A 12518-nucleotide genomic window follows, 5' to 3' on the forward strand; every position below is an offset into this window, starting at 1 on the left:
CTGAGTATAATGTGCTAGAAAGCAACACAGTTAGAGGTCAAAGCACAGCAACACAGTCAGAGGCCAAAGCAGGTTAGAGTCTTAATTATATGGTAATATGCAGAACAAACATGGTATCATGGCGCTTGGGAAAACAGTGAGAATTTTCTGGATGCTTTTGTTGTGTTTTCCTGGCATAAAGCAATAACAAACAATAGGTCGAGTTGTAGGAGTTCATCATTAACCCATGGTAACCAGCAAAGAAAATGGTGATACTTCCTGGCGAAGAACGCAGCAGCAAATATTGTTTCGAAGATTTAATCTTATGACCAGAGTTAGTAATTGTTTCACTATTCCTTGAGCGTGAAGAACTCAGAGGGTAAATGATTTATTGTTCTGACAACACAGAACAAATTTTAATGTTTTGAAAAAAAATTGAGACCTATTAATCCTGGTGTGTGTTACTCTTAAACCCAAGGAAATGAAGAAACATTGATCTAATTTCTGCCTTTCAAGAATGAAAGTATATATTAACTGCAGAGCACCCAGCAGCATACACAACCAGCACCCCCAGAGATGCTTAGCCTGACATCAGAAATGTGATTCCCTCTTGGTATTATGCAATTTATTTCAAAGAGACTGTTTGATCCAGCAGGTAAGAAGCCAGATGAAAATCCTCAGTAAGGACGTGCTGAAATAAAGGGGGGCAGGTAGAGGCAAAAAGGCCAGGCACAAAAAAGGCAGAAACAGGAATAAGAAGTACCAATTGCTTTTAGCAGTGCCCTAAAGTTACCCTGCCTTTTTTTTTTTTTTTTTTTTGTCAAATTCTGAATCTGATTCAGAAGATCTGAGGAGAGGCTTTCTAACAAGCTCTTGGGATATGCTGCTTATCCCAGGAATGCGCTCAAAGTACCAAGAGTAGCACCTTCCTGGTGTCTGAGACACTCAAACCACCCTGATAAATACCTGGACTGCACACATGCCTCCAGTGTTTCCTTCATGGTCTCTTTTATGGAAAATAGTTCTGTTTCTCTGTAATATCATTTCACTTCTTATTTTTTTTTTAAGTCCCTTATTATATGGGCTACCTTATCCACTGGCCTGGTTTTTGGACAAAGAATAAACAATGTCCCCAAACCATCTCTTCTTTTACCACTGTTTCCCGATTAGACTATGAAGCAGGCATTGCATCTTTTGCCACTTGCCTGATAACTTAGAGTAGGACTTCCTACCTACCCTGGAAAAAGAGAAAAAGAAGAGTAATATTTGCAGGATTCTGGAGATATTAAGCCAGTGAAGAGAGAGGAAAAACCCAAAACAAACCAACCAAAAAGCCCCAAGACTGCAAGCCTCCAAGAAGGAGAGTACTGTGATTATTAAAAGTAATTTTAAAATTTCTGAGTTACATCCTTCATGCTTCAGTTTTCCCACGAGAAAGACTGGATGGGGCCAGAAGGTCCGCCACTGGTGGGGCATTCAAGTCTGCCTCTGCTGCTGTCTAAATATTTCTTCAGCTGAGGAAGAAACATTTCCTGTAAATCTTATACATAAAAGCCAGACTCTCTTGCCAACTAGGAAGACAGAGGAAAAATAAGGAGTAGGGTAAGGGTAAGGGTAAGGAAGAGAAGAGGCACTTCAACACCTGTTTCCTCTCTTAAGAGATACTCCTACTAGAAGGAAAACATCCAAACCAGCTCTTTACTTTCTCCTTATATTATTTCTGCCAGAAAAAAGGAAGAAGTTGTTTTTTTTTAAAGTAAAGGAATTAAATATCATATTGTACAAAAGGCAAGAGTCGTATAACACCATAGCAGTCAGCTCACCTAGATGTGCAGAGTGATGTTCTAAACATTTGACGTTAACTCCTGGGTAAATGCTGCTGTGGATTGCACGAGGAGGCCACATTTGCAAAAGAGAGCATGACATGCAATCCCGAGGGCCTCAGTCTTCATCACTTTGACAAGGGCAGTACACAGAGAGGTGGTTTGCCACCACCTGCTTCCTGGTCGGATGGGACTCCTCCCTGGAAAAGCCTGCATAGCTCCCATGTAGGAATTAAGATGATGGAGTTTGTGAACAAGTGAAGTATTGTCACCGCCATGGTTACAAGTGCCACCTATCCAGAGGGAAGACAATCATCTAGGGAAAGGGGAATGGAAGAAAAACAGAGGGAGGGGGGAAGCACTGTGCAGGAGAAAGCCAAAAACCTGGGGAGGAGGGCAATGAAATCACAGGCAGCTGCCTGCATTTTTAAAGAAGCGAATGCATTTCATTTAAGTGGGTGAATGCAGGTAGTCTGCGTGGATGCAGCACCAGGATTCCTCAGCCCTTGCCCCCCATCCCCCTTGGCTGTTTTCCTGCTCTCATATTATCAGGCTTGCTCATCATACATCCCTGGTTCTCTGTCTTCTACAAGCTGACAGAAAGCAAAACACAATAAAAACAAGGCAGGAGAAAAGAAAACAGAAAAAAAAAAAAAAAAAAAAAAGCCTGACTCTCAGTACCTGAATACAAGGGAAGACAGAGGAGGGGCACAGTGGAAGAAGAGATTAGAAAATGTATTAAGCTCTCCCCTAGCCTCAGGTATGGTGCTTTTGCACATTACCAGCCTTTCTCCGGAGCAAGAGAATATTCTTTACCCCCTTGCCACAAGCAAGGTGGGCTGGATAATAAGAATATTAGAGGAGGGCAATTCTGGAGATGTAAAAGGCACAAATTCAAAAGAAGAAATGAAAGAAAACATGGGAATGAAGAATAAAATAAAAGATTAGCAAGAGCCAGAGAAAGAGAAAAGAAAGCGCAAGAGAAAAGTGGTTCATTTGTAGAACTGATCTATTAAACTCTAAAATATTGTCCCAGGTTTCAAAGACATCAAGGGGATTTTAAAAGGGGACAAACCTACCAGGAATCTGGGTAGATTATATAATATGTAAAGCTGGCTTGGGAGTAGGAATAAGATCTACTATTTGTTAAACTCCTATGTGTCAGGCATTCTTTTGGGGCTTTACATTAGTTAAATCTGTGAATGTTTGTTGCCGTCATCTGATAAAGGCCACTCTGAAAGCTCAAATGCACTGAAATTTCTTCTCCATCCCCACCACAGCCCTCACTTTTGTTATAGCTTGAAATTGCGATTGAAAGTGAGTCCTTGATTTCTACTATTACAGTATAGGAATGTAAAGTATAATGGCACATTTTTCAGAAATAATTTAGCCCGGGCTAGCCATCAGATAGCTGAGAGAAGGTAAGGTTAGTGAGGAAGAGGAGATAGGAACAAAGAAGATACTGGGGGATTGACAGCTTTCTTGTAATTGAGGATGTGGGGTTCTGAAACAAGAGACGCATAACTATAGGCACCTGTTTCCTAGTCCATTATTTTACCTGGAGCTGGTGCCAATGATATGAATGGAGGGAATTTTAGAATTAGTAATAAATATATATCTCTGAAGAGAGATTGGAACTCTGCTTTTGTCATAATTCAGAATATTTCCAGTATTCTAAAAGAGTGGGGCAGCCAGATATCTTCAAGTATAATTAATTAGTTAAGGAATTTTTATTTTATTGATTCATTCATGAGACACACACGCACACAGAGGCAGAGACAAAGGCAGAGGGGGAAGCAGGCCTCCCGCGGGAAGCCCAATGCAGGACTCCCCCCCAGGATCCTGGGATCACGTCCTGAGCCAAAAGCAGATGCTTAATCACTGAGCCACCCAGGCGTCCCAAGTAAAACTAATTTATTTATTTATTTATGATAGAGATAGACACACACAGAGAGAGAGGCAGAGACACAGGAGGAGGGAGAAGCAGGCTCCATGCTGGGAGCCCGATGTGGGAATCGATCCAGGGACTCCAGGATCACGCCCTGGGCCAAAGGCAAGCGCTAAACCGCTGAGCCACCCAGGGATTCCCCCAAGTGAAACTAATTTAAACACATGTATGTACACTCCTTGAGGATCTGGCTTTGCTGAGTTGCACAGCTGTTACAGGTAATCTACTCTCATCTCATCTCATAGGTGGGGAAATCAAGACCCAGAGATCAATTGGCTTGCTCAAGCCATGCCACGCGGCAGTTAGCAGCACACCTGAAATAGATGTCTGGTGACATTCACCCAATATCCTCAACATTACTCACCATATCAAACAGCTCTACATAACATCAAAAAAAAGTATACTTTGGAGTGAAGTTAAACAGAGCTCACTTTCAGACCTATATAACAATGGCTAATGGGCTACAGTGAATCACACTTATGCACTTCCTAATCAAACACAGGCAAAACATATATAGCTCAAAATTATACTAAAATTGTTTTTTTCACACCAACTGTAATATATTTGTATTTTATGGATTGCAGGTTGTAAGAATTAAATGAAACAACATATGTAAGAGGCCTAGCAAAGAACTGATTCTCATTTCTTTCCCCAATTATCAACAGATCATTTTCTTTGGGGGAAAAATATATAAATGATTGTCTCATTAGTCTTCCTGGACACCTTCAAGATCTCCTCCCAACATCCTAATTCTGCTTAAACTCTATTCTCTTTTTCACAGATGATGATCCAAAGAAAGTTTAAGGTTTTTTTCTTAATCACCCACTCCCAATCTTAGAGGTGTGAGACACTTACTCTGCCTTATAATGGTTATGCAAAGAAATGATGACAAAGCAAAGTATCTGTAATATTCCTTTAAAAACAACAGAAAATTTCTGAAATAGAAGTCGTATTGGGGTTGCTTCTATATTTTATAAGGAAGAGACTTCACATGCTGTCATGAGGAAGTATGTAGTCAGAGGTCCTTGTGCACTTAACCCTGATTGTGTTATAACACGTAGGAAAAAAATATTTTAAATTCTGGGTGGCTTTCACAAAGTCCCATCTCTGGCAATTTGTATACAGTTTTCTTTCCCAATCTATACTGAAGCTCAGGAGTGAAGAATCTCCTGGTTTTAGGCATTAGTTCTGGAGAAAATAGGGTAGAGAATAAAAAATGCATATTATTGAGCATGCCCTTTGTGTCAGGAACCACTTGATATATATAATTCATACACCTATCTTGCCCTCTGGAAGGTAAGGCAAGGTAGAGAATTTGTTTTCTGGCTCACAACTAGCACCTAAGAGGAATGCCTGACCCATAGTGGGGGTTTAATACATACCTGTTCAATGAATAAATGAGCAGTCCACCAACCTGGGTAGCATTCCCTTCATTGTACTATTAAAGTGGCCAAACCTTAGAAAGATTAAATTTCCTGGACATGGTTTTAAACACTAGGTAGAGCCTGGACTTAAATTTGAGCTGTTACCAGGTTTCCATTCTCTCTACTGTGTTGCACTGGTACAAGGAGCAGTGAATTATACTCAGTTCATCAGTCTCGTGGCTTAACAGGTTCAGAGGTGAGGCATTCTGTACGAATAAAAAATATGTTAATTTGATTCTCCCCAGTCCATGATGTGACCATCTTCCCTGCTTTTTGAATAACTTAAGTCTTATGGGGGGGGGGGGGGGAAGGTACATCTTGCAGCCTGCAGACATAAAAGATCATAAAAGATCTCAGTCAATTGTATGTGCTGAGATAATTTCTAATAATCCTGGGCAGCACAATGGCTTGGCCAAAGATCTTGTGTTCCAGATCTTGCAAAAGATGGGTACTGTGACCATGGGTCAGTCATTCAACATTTCTGACTCTTGTTTTCTTCATCTATAGTTGCTGAGGTGTGGAAGAAGAGAAATGTTACTAAGGATCATTCCAGAGCTGATATTCTATGATTTCTTCTCCCTCAACCACAACCAGGCAGCTCACATTTTAAGAATTGAGAAAATGTGAATTTTACTTTTCTTTCTCTCTCCTCAAGGAATCTCATGCATTTTTAGCATTGTTCCATATTTGGCTGTAGAGCCTACTCAAGGGCATTGTGAATTGCGGGAAAACATGGAATATGTTTTTCCTTGCCTACTCACGCAAACAGTTTAGGATTGTTTTCAGGGGTGATTCCCTGTTCATTAGATAAATTTTTCTACATCTTTACCCCTTCCTTATTTATAAAATATTATTAATAAGTGTCAAGTGAAGTGGATCAGGAAAAAACAACAACAATGAAGTGATGAAATACAAGTATCATGGCCTTCATGTTGGGAATGGTAACAGGAACTAATAGAGACTGTGGCTGAATGAAGACCACAGCTCCTGTCTGGGGGGGGTGGGCGGGGGGCAGGCCATCCTGAGTTTAGCCAAATTTTGTCGTGTATACTTACTGATCTAGGGTATCTAAATCATATTATGCTTTTTAAGCAAAGCCATAAATCTTGAACTTTCTACAAAATGTTCTGGTTTTTAATATTAGCTCTATTTCTAAAAGTGAACAAAAACTGTATAGGCCAAATAAAATATATAGTTGTGGGATGAATTTAAATAAGGGAATACTAGTTTGAATGCTCTGATTTAGAAAGATCTGTTTCTGAGAACTAGTGTTTCATTCTTGAGCAAGCAGAGTATGTATCTGTGTGTATACATGTTAGTTTACACCTGATTTGGCAAGTAACTTTTAGACGCTAAAAAAGGAGTGGGAGGAACATACTGATGAAATAATCTGTGACCGCATGGGAAGCAAAATGGAGTTCTCATGACACCCTAGATTGTTCCGTTAGACAAAAGCTACTCAAGTCTATTCTGAGCTGTTTCACTAGAAATAGATTCCACATTGAAGACTTAGGGAAATATCCTGCTAGGAGTAAGAAGATGGCTAAGATTAGCTCCTGTGAACAGAGGATGAAGTGCCCTGAAATGTGGTTGAGATGTGTGCCAATGGTTTAAACAAGAAAAGCCCTTCTTAAAAGTAGAAAGATCAAGGACTAAGACAGTGATGTTATAAAACAGCCTGCACACACAGATATATCCCCAAGCAACACTAACTTCTTGAGCACATTTCTCTCAAACAGTGAACATTCTAGTATACAAGTTAAAATTTTCTACACGTTTTTAATTTTAAAATAGTTTCCCAGGATTTTAGTGGTATGTTATATATGCTCATATATATATTTTTTCAAATACTATTGTCAGAAGAAGTAATTGACAAGGGCATAACAACAACAACAAAAAGACCTACCCTGCTTTCTCTTCCCTCTCTGTAGGAGAACAGGTCTCAGATTTACACAAAAGTGTCTGCCACCCAGGCCTCTTTGATGCACTGGTAACAAGGGTCCAGCGGGCCATGGTGCAACAAAATATGACAGAAGAGAGAAGACACTAAATAGAAGAGACAGTTGAGATGAAGAAACAGGAGAGGAGGTAGCACAAATCCCTCCTGTCCCAGATATATTTAGAAGTGATCAGAAAAAAAAAAAAAAAAAAAGTGATCAGAAGAGTGATGGTTGTAACCATACAGTTGGGGTACAGCTGAGTAACAGAGACCCAGCTGGGGTTAGATTAATTTTCTGGCCCTTATTTATCCACTAAATTTTAAAAATTCCAAATATTATATTTTTCACAGGAGATTCTAAATATAAGTATTACTTTTCACGCAATATGAGCAATTTTCCCATTATCTCCTCTGAATCCTACTAGTAATACTGACATGCTTGCAGAATTGAACTTTATTTCTAAAGCAACATATTTTAGGAATGAACTTTGAGGATGAAAGAAATGAAAGGAGATATGATTATCTTTACCACACAATGAGAAACAATAGGAAGGTATTATGCTTTTCTGTATAGCACTTTCCTTACTATCACCCCAGGCTATAATCCCCTTGGTATTCCTGTATTCTCATCTACCTTGAGATTAAAGAGAACATAATTATTTCATCTAAAGCCTCAAAGGCATTTCCTAAGGTCCCGTTGCTGGGTGAACTGAACCCAGACCTTGATTCCTATGAATCCAATTATGGAGCTTTGTTAATTTGCCTATAAATCTTGATTTTACATTCCCATCTCTCAAACCCTTATTTTAGGATAAAGGTATCAAAGATAAGGTATGAATTAATAATTAAGAATAATCACTCTAAAAAAAAAAGAATAATCATTCTAACAAGACCCATATCAAAGATCGCCACTGGTTAAAATTGGGTAGTATGTAGGACAACACAACCTCAGAAACATCCTGAGTTCTAAGGAGTAAGAACATGCAAACTTACTTTTCTCTGGCAGCTCTAATGCTAGACAATGTATGTGCTATGGAGTAACCATCTCTCTCCCCCTCTTCCTTACAGCACGAAGTAACAGATGGGATATCTCAACTAAAAATGTCAGCACTTTATTGACCAAGCTTCTACTGGATTTCATAATAGCAATATGTGAATTACAATTTCTCATTTCAGGAACTAAGGGGGCATAATTATTATTCACGAAAACTTGTTTTTTTTTTTTTTCATGCTGACATTTCAAATGTTATTCCATCCTTAAGACACATGTATTTTTCTCATTCTACAACATTGTCCTATGTAAGAAGTATTTCCTTTCTGACTCATAACTCAATGCTCAGACTATTAGACCATATCACCTGCTATAGGGTGACATGCATCTCATTAAAGATAGCTGCCATTATTAATGATCAAGCACAGTTCAATGAGTACAGTAAAATCTTAAAACATAAGCATAAAGCAAAACGCTAAAGATAAATTAGGGCTGCAGTGAAACTCAGCTTCAATAAAGCATCTGGCTGAAATATCTATATTCCGCTTCAGTCTAATACACTAGAAAATACTGGCTGTTGAGTATTAACTATAGGCCTTCTACAGAACAAATATTCACAATTTTATCTCTCCTGCAAGTAAACCTAAACCTAAATCTTAAAATATACCTAAAACCTTTAATAAAAACTCTATATAAATTTACAGAATTCATCTCTTTTGTGGGGTGCATTTTATGACTCGGATATTAATCTGCATTAGCATGGTACAAGAAGTATGTTAAATATTTTAAATGACTTGATTCAAATCTCCCTTCTGCTTTCATATTGAGTCAAATAACGAAAAGCATTTCTCAAGATAATATTGTTCATAGTTTACCACTGTTTCCCCCAAATGTGAGAAAGGGTCTAATTTATGGCATTATGCTACAGTATTTCCTTATCTTATTAAATGATGCCATTTTCTGCCTTTCTCACCCAAACAGCATCTGCTAGTCACAAAACTGGAAACACATCTTTTAATTAAATGCTTATTTTATTTTCCCTAGGGACAATGGATTGTAGAATTGCTTTCTCAAGATTTACTGCTTCCTTTCCCTTTATCTCAAGCCCTGATGTACAGTCAACATGTCCTCTGAAGTAACAACTGTCCCATCTGGCTGAGAAGTGATGGACACGGCTCCTTAAGCACACCGTACTCTCCGTTCTTGGCACCTCCATGCCCGAAAGATATCAACAAATTGGATGGAATTCCAAGAACAGCCAGAAAAATGATTAAAGAGATGGAGGCACTGAATTATGAGGAAAGATGAAAGGACAAAATCTGTCTAGCTTGGCGAAGCAATGACTGAGGCGCCGTGTGATAACTGTCTACAAGTGTTTGAAGAAATATAAACACCAAGAGAGGAGAGGGCACTTTTTAGGATGGTCTACAGGATAAGCAGGGCAAAAAAAATAGAACTGAAGAAATGGGAGAGATTTCCTAAGAGGGGGAGCTTGCTCATCAGTTGCAGATTCTGATAAACAGCAAAACGAAGTCTAAAGAGAACAACATGTCTCTCACGCTTGTAGGTTGCAATCAAGATTGACCTACCTTGAGCAAATGGCAATCTGTTTGCATGTACACATGTACTATCTGTGCTTTTCCAGCTTACCAAGTGCTTCCATATTCACCTTCTCATTAAATTAACAAAACGGCCTTATGTCATTACCTGTTAACCTTAACTAAGAAAAAAAGGAAGTTTTCTTCTTCATAGGTGTTGAGGCAAACAGGAGATTTGCATGCAAAACCTAGATAACTCTGAGCTGACCATCTGTTTGCTCTTACAACACTCTGTCTTCCAGGATTCCCATACAATGTTAGACCATGCTTACAATCTAGAAAAAGTATTTAGGGTTATATTTAAACCAACAGTCCTCAACCTACCTGTTCTCTTGCTGTTCTTTGCTCAAATAGATTGGTTATAAAGTAGTTACCTGAGCAAAATTGTGTAAGTATTCTCTTAATGCTCTAGATGACCCAGGGTGAAATGATTCCTGTTTGGTTACTTTCTTCCCTTGGGTAATGGGCTCCATCGTGCCTTTAGCCCCTCATTCTGTCAGCTGCAGCCCTCAGATCATTCATTAATGCAAAAATGTTGAGATTCACTTAACATGATACCCCTACACCTTGCAAGAATATTAGTTGTACTTCGTGAACCAAATTTTTTAAGGAGATGTAGTTCAAATGTGCTAACAGATGTCATTTGTGTTTTGTTGATGGGTTCCAGGTTGTGAATCCTTTCAGCCACCTACCACATGTGAGGTGTCTGATGGAGATCTACTTAGAGAATAATCCAGGTATGAACATTATTGTTTCTAACTAGAGCTTTGGGTCCAAACCTCATTGATGAACTGGTCTGGAATATGTATGAGTTATGAAGACACTTCTGCATAGGTAAGAGTCTGAATGATATTCTCGTGTTATGCTTTCTTTCCCTGGTCCACATAATGGTTTCCTATTAGCCTTCTCTAGGTTATTGCTGGAAAGGAAAGAAGGACACATTTCTTACCCATTAGGAAACCCAAAGTACCTATATCATAATATCTACTGGGGAAGAAGTGAAAGAGTCAATCCCAAAGTAAATAATCCAGTGAAAACAAAAGATCTCCCCCAAATCAGGAGAATCTCCCTTGTAGAACTAAGAGCTCTTAGAAATGCTTCTCGTCATCCTGAAATGTGTGGACCTTTGCACAAATGTGTGCCCTTGATCTAGAACATACAAAACCCCCTAGGGGAGTATAAGGAAATTGGGGGTGGGGGAAACACTGGCCTTCACTCTAAAAACTACAGGATTTATCCCAAATACAAAGAAGAGTTTAGCAAGAGATGGTCTTGCCATGACAACCTTTCTGAGATGCTCTCATTAAAATAGTGACATCTACTGTAAAGCCAGCTCTGCCTGTTAGATGTTGGATGACTTCAAGTTTTTGAGTATATATGTTCTAGAGCAGTATGCCTCAAACTTTAATGTATATATGAATCACTGGGAATCTTGTTAAAGTTCAGGTTTTGATATAATTAATCTGAACTAGGGCCTAAGATGTTGAATTTCTAGTAAGTTCCCAGATGATGCTATTGCTATTGGTCCACGTACTACATTTAGAATAGCAAGATTCTATAGGGCATTTTCCATTCTAGCCGTATGACATAAAGTAAAAAAAAAAAAAAAAAATACTGCAGACTAGCTATGTATATTTCAGAGAAAATTTACATTTTATTTAATTTTTTCATTTCATGTGGTATAAACAATGCATTCAGGTCATAAAACAGACATAGGGGGTCCCTGGGTAGCTCAGTCAGTTATGGGTAGGACTCTTGATTTTGGCTCAGGTCACGATCTCAAGGTAGTGAGATTGAGCCTGGCATTGGGCACCATGCTGGGCATGGGGCCTGCTTAAGATTCTCTCTCTCTCATTCTCCCTCTGCCCGGCCCTGCCTTCATGCATGCCTGCTCAATATCTCTCTCTCTCTCTCTCTCTCTCAATCTAAAAGAAACAAAACAAAAAAAGGAAAGAAAAAAGCAGACACGTGTATTTGTATTTACATTAATATTTTATAACATTTTCCTTCTTTTAATTTTAGCTCAATTTTTACAAATACATTTCTAGGTCTATGTCCTGATTAAAAAAATCCTATTTTGGAAAAGAGTCCTGTAGAAGAATAGCCAGAAGTGTTAATTTTCCATAACCCTAACGACAAAAAGCCTCACATGTAGACCATTGATGCTTTTGCCAAATAGGGCTAATATGGAGTTGCTATATTTTTTTTCTGATAAACGTATTAATTTCTATAATATAAAGTGACAACATCTAACATTTCCTTCTTTTTTTATATAGAAGACACCTCAAAAAAAAGGTGGAAAGGAAAACAGAAGGAAGGAAGGAAGTAAAGAAGGAAAGGAGGAAGGAAATAAGGAAGTAAAGAAGGAAGGAAGGAGAGAAGGAAGGAAGGAGGGAGGGAGGGAAGGAAGGAAGGAAGGAAGGAAGGAAGGAAGGAAGGAAGGAAGGAAAATATACATTAAGAAAGAGAGGAAGAAAAGAAAAAGAATAACAATAACAACAAAAACAACAACAGTGGCTCCAGACTATCTTGACATCTAAGAGATATGTTTTACAAGGAATTTTTAAGTTTTGACCCCAAAAGTGGTCTTTCATTCTTCCTCCTGGAGGCTAAGACACAAACCCAGATGAAGAACCTATCGGCTGCTGTTCTGGAGGGGTGGAGGAGGGGCCATCCAGACCCAGTGAATCACCAAGGAAACATGAGGCCTATTTTTCTGTGGAGCTAAACTTCAAAAAACAAGCCAAGAGATACAAAGGGAAAAGTGTGATTGCTTTGACAGCAAAAACAAGCAAATATCTCCAGAGGGGATTAGT

General features: G+C 38.8%; 1 long non-coding RNA gene across 1 annotated transcript; it reads left to right on the top strand.

The window, feature by feature from the left end:
• The first annotated feature begins 3783 nt into the window (after positions 1-3783).
• On the top strand, positions 3784-12031 carry LOC111093806. The gene is made up of 3 exons (XR_005383080.1): positions 3784-3968; positions 9149-10439; positions 11979-12031. It is a non-coding gene; the product is annotated as an uncharacterized LOC111093806 (long non-coding RNA).
• Positions 12032-12518: the final 487 nt, after the last annotated feature.

This window comes from Canis lupus, chromosome 33 (genome assembly GCF_011100685.1).
Source record: "Canis lupus familiaris isolate Mischka breed German Shepherd chromosome 33, alternate assembly UU_Cfam_GSD_1.0, whole genome shotgun sequence".
NCBI classification, from domain to species: domain Eukaryota; kingdom Metazoa; phylum Chordata; class Mammalia; order Carnivora; family Canidae; genus Canis; species Canis lupus.